This window comes from Gorilla gorilla, chromosome 3, assembly GCF_029281585.2.
Source record: "Gorilla gorilla gorilla isolate KB3781 chromosome 3, NHGRI_mGorGor1-v2.1_pri, whole genome shotgun sequence".
NCBI classification, from domain to species: Eukaryota; Metazoa; Chordata; class Mammalia; order Primates; family Hominidae; genus Gorilla; species Gorilla gorilla.
The window spans coordinates 103,351,413-103,363,427 of record NC_073227.2 but is presented as its reverse complement, the minus strand read 5'-3'; positions in this window follow the sequence as shown (position 1 = coordinate 103,363,427).

Genomic DNA, 12,015 nt, shown 5'->3' with positions numbered 1-12,015 from the left:
TGTACCATGAGTTAAATTGTGAATTTTTTGTTCTTTTCTTTTTCTTTTTCTTTCTTTCTTTCTTTTTTTTTTTTTTTTTTTTTTTTTTTTGAGACATAGTTTCGCTCTTGTTGCCCAGGCTGGAGTGCAATGGCATGATCTCTGCTCACTGCAACCTCCACCTCCCGGGTTCAAGCAATTCTCCTGCCTCAGCCTCCTGAGTAGCTGGGAATACAGGCATGTGCCACCACCCCAGCTAATTTTGTATTTTTAGTACAGACACGGTTTCTCCATGCTGGTCAGGCTGGTCTTGAACTCCTGACCTCAGGTGATCCACCCGCCTCGGCCTCCCAAAGTGCTGGGATTACAGGCATGAGCCACTGCGCCCAGCCAAATAGTGAATTTTCTAAAACAAACAGACCCCAGTATTTTCCTTGGTTCTTCACAGTGTAGCCTCATTTTACCTCTTTAGCCCACTCTCCTGCCAATTCTTCACTCATAAAATTCCCAATCTTCCCTGCCTTCAACATACATACTTTTTCAAAATTTCAAATTCCAATTGTTCATTGCTGGTATATAGGAAAGCAATTGACTTTTGTACATTAACCTTATATCCTGTGACCTTGCCATAACTGCTTATTAGTTTCAGGAGACTTTTTGTATGTGTTTCTATATAGACAATCATGTTGACTGTGAACAAAGACAGTTTTATTCCTCCTTCCCAATCTGTATAAAGCTACATTTCCTTATCTGGTCTTATTAGCTAGGATTCTGGTATGATATTAAATAGGAACATGAGAGTAAACATCTTTGCCTTGTTCCTGACCTAGGGGAAAATCATATAGTCTCTCATCATTAAGTATGATGTAGGTTTTTTGTAGATATTCTGTATATGATTGATGAAGATCCCGTCTATTTCTAGTATACTGAGCATTTTTTTTTTTTTTTGAGATGGAGTCTTGCTCTGTCACCCAGGCTGGAGTGCAGTGGCGCAGTCTCAGCTCACTGCAAGCTCTGCCTCCCAGGTTCACGTCATTCTCCTGCCTCAGCCTCCTGAGTAGCTGGGACTACAGGCGCCCGCCACCACGCCCGGCTAATTTTTTTGTATTTTTAGTAGAGACGGGGTTTCACTGTGTTAGCCAGGATGGTCTTGATCTCCTGACCTCGTGATCCACTCACCTTGGCCTCCCAAAGGGCTGGGATTACAGGCGTGAGCCACCGCACCCAGCCTTTTTTTTTTTTTTTAAATTAGAGACGGGTTCTTGTTTTGTTGCCCAGGCTGGTCTCAAACTCCCGAGCTCAAGTGATCCTCCTGCCTTGGCCTCCAAAAGTGCTGGGATTACATACATACCTGGCCTACTGAGCATTTTTATCTTGAATGAGTGTTGGATTTTGTCAAATGCTTTTTCTGTACCTATTAATACAATCATGATTTTTTCCTCTTTAGTATGTTGATGTGATGGGTTACATTAATTGATTTTCAAATGTTGAATCAGTCTTGCATACCTGGAATAAATCCCACTTGGTCATAATATATCATTCTTTTTACACATTATTGCATTTGATTTGCTAATATTTTGTTAAGGATTTTTGCATCTATGTTTATGAGAGACTGTAGTTTTCCCTTTCTTGTCATGTCTTTATCTGATTTTAGTATTAGAGTAATGCTGGTCTCCTAGAGTCAGTTAGGATGTGTTCCCTTAGCTTCTATTTTTTTGGAAGCTATTGTAGAGAATTGGTGTGATTTCTTTCTTAGAAAAAAAATGTTAAGGAAATATTTCTGGGTCAAAGATTTATTTCTTAAATGTTTGATCAATCATCAGTGAACCCATCTAAGCCTGGTGCTTTCTATTATAGAAGGTTATTAGTTATTGATTTAGTTTAACAGGTATAGGCCTATTCAAATTTTCTATTTCTCCTTGTGTGAGTTATGGAACACTGTTCCTTTCAAAGAACTGGCCCATTGCATGGGTTTGGGCCATAATCCCAAAAGACACAATCTTGAATGTTATAATCCCAAATGATGAAATCCTGAAAGATCAAAATCCCTGAAGTCCAAAATCCCCAAAATTCCAATTCCAAATGATTAAAATCCTGAAAATATAATTCTTGACAAAATAATTTTAAAAATTGTTTAAAATTCTTTATTTATATTTTTTAAAGGAGATTTGAGAAACATAAAAACACAACAGAGCACTTCATAGACCATTTTAGACAATAAAACAGGAAATAATAACATACTTTTTTTATTTTTATTTTTTATTGAGACAGGGTCTCACTTTGTCACCCAGGCTGGAGTGCAGTGGTACAATCTCAGCTCACTCCAACCTCCGCCTCCTGGGCTCAAGTGTTAATTTTTATATTTTTAACTACAGACAGGGTTTCACTATGTTGGCCAGGCAGGTCTCCAACTCCTAACCTCAAGTGATCCGCCCACTTCAGCCTCTCAAAGTCAGGGATTACAGGTGTGAGCCACTGTGCCCGGCCTCCTCAGTCCATTTTTAATACTGAAGGTATAAATTGTATAAAGATGTTTAGAAAGTTCTAATTCATTTTATGCATTTTTGCAAATTTGACTCCATGAAAGTGCATTATCACAAAGCTGAATTTGTGTAAGCATTGTGCATGTATGTAAAAACATTGCAACTTCCTCAATAAAAGATCTTTTTGTACATCCATATTTGTGAAAGATAAAATATTTTGAGATCTTGGCTTTTTGGGCAACTGCATGTGTGGTGGTAACTCACTGCGGATTTTTATTGATTTTGTCAAAAGACTTATATTGTCCATCTTGGTATTTCAGATGACCACAGTTATAAAGTTGAGTGCACACAATTACCAATCATATATGTTAATACATTTTGCTTTTTGGCCTATTTCTTTATGAATACAGTTCATCTACTCATAACTCTTATACTCATGAGACTGTTGTTAGGATACCTGAATGTTTATGCTTGCAAAGATATGTGTATTATTGGCCGGGTGTGGTGTGGCTCATACCTGTAATTATAGCACTTTGGGAGGTCGAGGTGGGAGGATCAGTTGAACCCAGGAGTTAGGGACTAACCTGGGCAATATAAAATAAATATATTGTAGAGTTGAGGCCTACGGGGCTTAGCAGGTGTTCTCGCCGTGTACGGAGATGAGAGATTGTAATAAATAAAGACACAAGACAAAGAGATAGAAAACAGCTAGGCCCAGGGGACCACTACCATTAAGACACGGAGACAGGTAGTGGCCCCGAATGGCTGGGCACGCTGATATTTATTGCATACAAGACAAGGGGGCAGGGTAAGGAGGGTGAATCTTCTAAGTGATTGACAAGACGAAGCAAGTCATGTGATCATAGGACAGGGGGCCCTTCCCTTTTAGGTAGCTGAAGCAGAGAGAAGGCGGCATACATCAGCGTTTTCTTCTATGCACTTATAAGAAAGATCAAAGACTTTAAGCCTTTCAGTATTTCTTCTACCGTTATCTACTACGAACTTCAAAGAGGAACCAGGAGTGCTGGAGGAGCATGAAAGTGGACAAGGAGCGTGACCACTGAAGCACAGCACCACAGGGAGGGGTTTAGGCCTCCGGATAACTGTGGGCAGGCCTGTATAACATCCAGCCTCCCACAAGAAGCTGGTGGAGCAGAGTGTGCCCTGACTCCTCCAAGGAAAGGAGACTCCCTTTTGCGGTCTGCTACGTCATGGGTGTCTTCCCAGACACTGGCATTACCGCTTGACCAAGGAGCCCTCAAGCGGCCCTTATGCGGGCGTGACAGAAGGCTCAGCTCTTGCCTTCTAGGTCACTTGTCACAATGTGCCTTCAGCACCTGACCCTATACCTGCTGGTTATTCCTAGGTTATATTAGTAATGCAACAAAGAGTAATATTAAAAGCTAATGATTAATAACGTTTATAATAATGATTGATAATTGTCCATGATCATCTCTATATCTAATTTGTATTATGACTATTCTTATTCTATTTTCTTTTTTATACTGAAACAGTTTGTGCCTTTAGTCTCTTGCCTTGGCACCTAGGTAATCCTTCGCCCACAATATATAATAATTAAAAAAATTAAATTTAGCTGTTCATGGTAGCACCTGTAGTCCCAACTACTCAGGAGTCTGAGGCAGGAGAATCACTTGAACCTGGAGGCGGAGGCTGCAGTGAGCCGAGAGCGTGCCACTGCACTCCAGCCTGGGTGACAGAGCAAGACTCCGTCTCCAAAAAAAAAAAAAAAAAAAAAAAATGAGACAGAGAAAAATGGAGGAATAGAAGACTGCAGCTATCATCCCCCTCCACAAGGACACCAATTTAACAACTTCATGAGGTGTTAAAAATCAGGTGAGCACTCATAGTACCTGCTCTTAACTTTATAATGCTGAAAGAGACACCGAAGAAATAGAAAAAACAGTCCTGAATCACTGACGCCCCCCTCCCCCTGCAGCTGTGTTGTGGTATTGAGGATATCTCTGGGTGCAGGGGAGGGAGAACACAGCAACTGTGATGCACTGAACTCAGTGCTGTCCTGTTATGGCAGAAAGGAAAACCACACCCAACTCAGCTGACGCCTGCCCATGGAGGGAGCATTTAATAACAGCCCTACCCAGAGGGGAATCACTGATCCCAGTGGTCTAAACTTGAGTTCCTGCAAATCTCACCACCGAGGGCTACAGTCTGGGTCTCCAAGTAAACTTGAAAGGCAGCCCAGGCCATGAAGACTGCAGATCTCAGGCGAGTTCTAGTGCTGAACTAGGCCCAGAGACAGTTAACTGGGAGGGCAGGTGACATACTGAGACACCAGCTAAGGCAGCCAAGGGCATGCTGGCATCGCCCCTTCCCTAACTCCAGGCTGCACAGCCCGTGGCTCCAAAGGAGACCCTTTCCTTCTGCTTGAGGAGAGGAGAAAGAAGAGTGGGGAGGACTTTGTCTTGCATCTTGGATACCAGTTCAGCTGCGGCAGAATAGGGGACTGGGAAGAGTCGTGAGGCCCCCCCATTCCAGGCCCTAGTTCCCAGATGACATTTCTAGACACACCATGGGTCAGAAGGAAACCCACTACCTTGAAGAAAAGGACTCAGTCCTGGCAGCATTCATCACCTGCTAACTGAAGGTTGGCGGGACCCTGAATAACCAGCAGTTACATTTAGGTACTATGTCAAGGCCCTTGGTTGAGCCTCTGAGACTTGCTGGCTTCAGGTGAGACTAAGCACATTACTAGCTGTGGTGGCAACAAGGCAAAACTCCTTCTGTTTGAGAAAAGCAGAGGGAAAAGTAAAGAGGGCTTTGTCTTGCACCTTAGGTACCAGCACAGCCACAGAGGGGTAGAGCACCAAGTGGGCTCTTGAGGTCCCCGATTCCAGGACTTGACTGTTGGACAGCATTTCTGCACCTGCCCCAGGCCAGAGGGGAACCCATTGCCCTGAAGGGCGAGTCCCAAGGCAGGAAGCATTCAACACAAGCTTGACTTAAGATACCTCGATGCTTAAGGGAATATTGGAGGTAGCCTGGCAGTACTCCTCGTGGCCTGGGGTGACAGTGGCTATGGGGTGAGGCTCCTCTGCATTTGGGAAGGGAAAGGAAGAGTGGGAAGGACTGCATCTTGTGGTCTGAATACCAGCTCAGCCACAGTACAATAGAACACCAGCTAGACTTCCAAGTTTTTTTACTCTAGTCTCTGATTCCCAAACGGCACCTCTGGACTCACCTGGGGCCTGGGGGACCTCATGGCTCTGAAGGGAAGGACACAGGCCTGGCCGGCTTTGCCACCAGCTAATTGTAGAGCCCCAGGGCCTTCAGCAAACATAGGCAGTAGCCAGGAAGTGGTTACAGCCGGCCTTGGCAAGCCCCACTGCTGTGCTGGCTTCAGGTCTGACCCAATGCAGTCATAGTGGTGGTGGCCACAGGGATGCTTGTGTCACTCCACCCCCAGCTTTATATGGCTCAGAACAAGGAGAGTGAGACTCTTTTTGCTTGGAAGAAAGTAACAGAATGGAACAGGAGTCTCTCTGCCTGATAATGCAGAGAATTCTTCTGGATCTTTTCCAAGACCATCAAGGTAATACCTCCATGAGTCTGCAAGAAAACAGTGTTACTGGGATTGGGGTGCTCTCTAAATCAGATACAGCTTACATCACAATATCCAAATGCTTTCAAATATCTGGAAAGCCTTTCTAAGAGGGATGGGTACAAATAAGCCCAGAAAGTGAAGACTACAATAAATACTTCACTCTTCAATGCCCAGACACTGAAGAACATTTACTAACATCAACACCATCCAGGAAAACATGACCTCCCAAATGAACTAAATGAGCCACCAGGGACCAATCCTGGAGAAACACAGATGTGTGACCTTTCAGGCAGAGAATTCAAAATAGCTGTGTTGGGGAAACTCAAGAAATTCAAGATGACACAGAGAATGAATTCAAAATTGTATCAGATACATTTAACAAAAAGATTAAAATAAAAAGAATCAAACTGAGATTCCGGAGCTAAAAATGCAATTGGCATACTGAACAATGCATTAGAGGCTTTCAGTAGCAGAATTGATCAAGCAGAAGAAAGAATTAGTGAGCCTGAAGACAGGATATTTGAAAATACACAGTCAGGGCCGGTCATGGTGGCTCATGCCTGTAATCACAGCATTTCAGGAGGTCGAGGCAGAAGGATCACTTGAGCCCAGGAGTTTGAGTCTAGCCTAGGCAATGTAGTGAGACACCCCCCTCCTTAAAAAAATAAAAAAGGCCAGGTGCAGTGGCTCATGCCTATAATCCCAGCACTTTGGGGAGGCCAAGGCAGGCGGATCACCTGAGGTTGGGAGTTCGAGACCAGCTTGACCAAGATGGAGAAACCCTATCTCTACTAAAAATACAAAATTAGCCGGGTATGGTGGCACATGTCTGTAATCCCAGCTACTTGGGAGGCTGAGGCAGGAGAATAGCTTGAACCCGGGAGGCGGAGGTTGCAGTGAGCCAAGATCATACCACTGCACTCCACCCTGGGCAACAGAGCCAGGCTCCATCTCAAAACAAAACAAAACAAAAAAAAGAGCTAAAGAGAGAGTTAGGCCCCAATACAATAATAGTTGGAGACTTCGACACCCCACTTTCAGCACTGGATGGATCTTCCAGGCAGAAAAATCAATAAAGAAACACCAGACTTAATCTGCACAATAGACCAAATGGATCCAGTAGATAATTACGGAACATTTCATCCAATGGCTGTGGAATACACATGCTTTTCCTCAGCATATGGATCATTCTCAAGGATGGATCATTTTAATAAGAAATTTAAAAATTTCTTGGAACAAATGCTAATGGGAGCACAACATACCAAAATCTATGGGATACAGCAAAAGCAGTACTAAGAGGGAAGCTTATCGTTATAGTGCCTACATCAAAAAAGAGGGAAACTTATAGTGCCTACATTAAACAAACAATCTAATGATGCATCTTAAAGAATTAGGAAAACAAGAGCAAACCAAATCCAAAATTAGTAGAAGAAATAATAAAGATCAGAACAGAAATAAATGAAATTAAAATGAAGTAAACAATACAAAAATCAATGAAACAAAAAGTTGGTTTTTTGAAAAGTTAAGCAAAATTGACAAACTTTTAGCCAGACTAAGAAAAAAAGAGAGATCTAAATTTACCTTCAGTATTGAAAATAATGCGAAGATGAAATACATAGCATAGCGAGTTGGCATTATGTGTAAAGGGGCAGAAGCCATACATGATTAAATAATTTGGCATAAGAGATTTTTTTTATTTTTGGCCTGTGTTTTCACTTCTATGATCTTCAAAACACTCACAGTACTTGTATTTGGGGAGTGGTTGTGGTCTACAAATTTTGTAAGTACATGCCGTCCATCTGAAAGTCTGGTTATTTCTCAGCCATTGCAATTAGGTGGTTTTCTACGTTTGCAGCACGAATAACAATTAACTTTTAAACTGTTTCACTGTTAAGTAGCCTCATACACTTAACACAGCCTTTTCGCAAGGGAACAATTTCACAGATCTCTTCCATTGTGTGGTAAGCAATACAGTAAGAAGAAATGATGTTCAGCTTCCCCAGTACCAAATCTGTATTAGTCAGGGTTCTCTAGAGAGACAGAACCAATAGGATATGAGAGGAAATTTATTAGGGAACTTGGCTCATGCAATTATGGTGGCTGAAAAGACCCATGGTGAGGCCATCCGAAAGCTGGAGACCTTGGGATACCAGTAGCATGGCTCAGTCCAACTCCAAAGGCCTCAGAACCAGGAAAGCTGATGGTGCAACTATCCATCTGAGGCCAAAAGCCTCAGGATCCAGGGGGCCACTGGTGTAAGTTCCGGAGTCCAAAGGCTGGCAAACCTGGAGTTCTGGGTCCAAGACAGGAGAAGAAAAGTCTGTCCCAGATCTGAGAGAGAGACCAATTTGCCTTCTATATTTGTTCTCTTTGGGGCCCTGGTCAAGTAGTTGGTGCCTACCAACAATGAGGGCAGATCATCCCCCACTTAGTCCACTCAGACTCACATTCTAATCTCTGAAAACACCCTCACAGCCACATCCAAAATAATGCTTTACCAGGTTTCTAGGTATTCCTTAATCCATTCAAGTTGACACCTAAAATTATGTCCACTGTCCACCCCTTGTCAATTTGGCACTCATTTGCATCCCCTTAAACCACACTTAATTTCCAAATAAAGACAAAAAGGCTATGGTTCTGCTTGACATGACACAACTAACATGATGCAACCATCCTGTGTACAACCAAAAAATACACTAATCCCCTTCCCCAGAATTTGGCTTTCAGGGTTTCAACACTGAGGATTTTAATCTTTTGGGATTGTAATTTTCAGGATTTTAGACATGAGGGATTTAGACTTTAGAAATTTTGAACTTTAAGGATTTTGATCTTTTGGGACATCAACATTTGGGGTTTGGCATTCAGGATTGTGTCTTTCAGGATTATGATTATGAGGCAGAATTGCTTGAACCCGGGAGGCAGAGGTTGCAGTGAGCCGAGATCACACCACTGCACTCCAGCCTGGGTGACAAGAGCAAAACTCTGTCTCAAAAAAAAAAAAATTCCATTGTCTGAGAACATACAGTGTATAATTTCTATTCTTTTACATTTTGAGGTGTGTTTTATGGCCCAGGTTGGTCTACCTCAGTGAATGCTCCAAGTGATCTGACAAGAGTGAGTACTCTGTTGTTGCAGGACGAAGCAGTCTATGGATGTCAATTATATTCAGTTGATTGGTGGTGCTGTTGAGTTCAACAATGTCCTTACTGATTTTCTACTTACTGGATCTGTCCTTTGCTGATAGGCATTGAAGTTGAGATCTCCAACTATAATAGTGGATTCATCTATTTCTCCTTGCAGTTTTATCAGGTGATCCACCTGCCCCAGCCTCCCAAAGTGCTAGGATTACAGGCGTGAGCCACCACGCCTGGCTGACACTCTGGTTTTAAATAAGTATTTTATCATTCTATTTCTCTCCTCTCTTAGCATAACAATTATATTTCTTTAAAAAGTTTTTTTATAGTGGTTTAGAGTTTGCAATATACATTTACAACTAATCTAAGTCAAGTTTCAAATAACACTATACTGTTTCATGGTTGTGCAGATACTTCATAACAGGGTATTCCCAATTCCTTCCTCCCATCGCTTACACTCCAGTCATTCACTTCAGTTATCCCTAGGCTATAGCTATCCACACACTGTTGCTATAATTCCTTTAAATAAAGTTATCTATTAAATCAATTAAATTTTTTAAAAAGATTTTACCTTCCTGTTTTTTTGCTCTGATACTCTTCCTTTCTTTATGTAGATCTGAGTTTCTAATCCATATCATTTTCCTTCTCTCTGGAAACCTTACTTTAACATTTCTTGCAAAGTATGTCTCCTGGCAAAAAAAGAATCCTTTTTTTTCTTTTTTTTTTTTTTTGAGACAGGGTCTCACACTATCACCCAGACTGGAATGCAATGGTGCAATCTCAGCTCACTGCAACCTCCACCTCCCTGGCTCAAACAATCCTCCCATTTCAGCCTCCCAAGTAGCTGGGACCACAGGTGCACACCACCATGCCTGGCTACTTTTATACTTTTTGTAGAGACGGGGTTTCACCATGTTGCCCAAACTGGTCTTGAACTCCTGGGCTCAAGCAATACACCTGTCTTGGCCTCCCCAAATGTTGGGATTATAGGTCTGAGCCACTACACCCGGCCTTAAATTTCCTTAGTTTTAGTTTTCATTTCTCCTTCACTATTTCTTTTTTTCAATTTGATTTTCTCTTTGCTTTTCTCCTTCACTTTTGAAGGATAATTTTGCTGGATAAAATCCTATGTTTGTGAAGTTTTTCTTTTAACATCATAAATATTTCCATTCTGGCTCTTGCTTGCATGATTTCTGACAAGAAATCCAATGTTATTCATGTTTCTCTATATGTGTTTTTTTCTTCTGGCTTCTTTCAAGATTTTATGTTTTTGGTTTTCTACAGTTTAGATATACGTCTAGGTGTCAATTTTTTGGTAGTTATTCTGCTTGGCCTTTTCTTAGCTTCCTGGACCTGTGGTTTAGTGTCTATTATTCATTTCAGAAAATTCTTAAACATTATTTCAAATATTTTTTTTTTTTTTTTTTTTGAGGAGTCTCCCTCTGTTGCCCAGGCTGGAGTTCAGTGGCGTGCTCTCGGCTCACTGCAAGCTCTGCCTCCCGGGTTCACGCTATTCTCTTGCCTCAGCCTCCCGAGTAGCTGGGACTACAGGCGCCTGCCACCACTCCCGGCTAATTTTTTGTATTTTTAGTAGAGACGGGGTTTCACCATGTTAGCCAGATCTCCTGACCTCGTGATCCGCCTACCTCGGCCTCCCAAAGTGCTGGGATTACAGGTGTGAGCCACCGTGCCTGGCCTATTTCAAATATTTCTTCTCTTCCTCTTTCTTTTCCTTCTGGTATCCCCATTACACATGTGACACGACAGAGTCTCGCTCTGTCACCCAGGCTGGAGTGCAGTGGTGTGATATCGGCTCACTGCAAGCTCTGCCTCTTGGGTTCACGCCATTCTCCTGCCTCAGCCTACCAAGTAGCTGGGACTACAGGCACCCACCACCACTGGCTAATTTTTTGTATTTTTTAGTTGAGACAGGGTTTCACCGTGTTAACCAAGCTGGTCTCGATCTCTTGACCTTGTGATGTGCCCGCCTCGGCCTCCCAAAGTGCTGGGATTACAGACGTGAGCCACCGCGGCTGACCACATGTGACACCTTTTATATTGTTCTCCAGTTCTTGGATATTCTGTCCCAATTTTTTTTTTTTTCATTCCTTTTTCTCTTTGCATTTCAGTTTAGGAAGTTTCTATTGACATATTATCAGGCTGTTTCTTTCCTTGGCCAAGTAGACTAATGATAAGCCCATCAAAGGCATTCATTTCTGTGAGAGTGTTTTTTTCTTTATTTCTAGCATTTCCAATCTTAAGAGTTCCCATCTCTCTGCTTATATTATCGATCTGTTCTTGAACTTGTCTATTTTTTTCCATTAGAGTCCTCAGCATGTTAATCATAGTTGTTTTAATTTCCTGGTCTGATCATTCCAGCACTCCTGCCATATCTTAGTCTGGTTCAGTTGCTGGTATAGCTCTTCAGATTGTGTTTTTTCTAACCTTTTAGCATGCTTTATAATTTTTTGGTTGAAAGCCACACGATGCATCAAGTAATAGGTAATGAGGCTTTTTTTTTGAGACAGTCTTGCTCTGTGTCCATGACTGGAATGCAGTGGCACAATCTCGGCTCACTGCAACCTCTGCCTCCCAGGTTCAAGCGATTCTCCTGCCTCAGCCTCCCGAATAGCTGGATTACAGGCGTGCACCACCACACCCGGCTAATTTTTCTGTTTTTAGTAGAGACGGGGTTTTGCCATGTTGCCCAGGCTGGTTTTAAACTCCTGGTGTCAGTGATCCGCCCACCTCAGCCTCTCAAAGTGCTGGGATTACAGGCATGAGCCACCGCACCCAGCCAGTAACTAGGCTTTTAATATGAGGCTTTATATTAATTTGG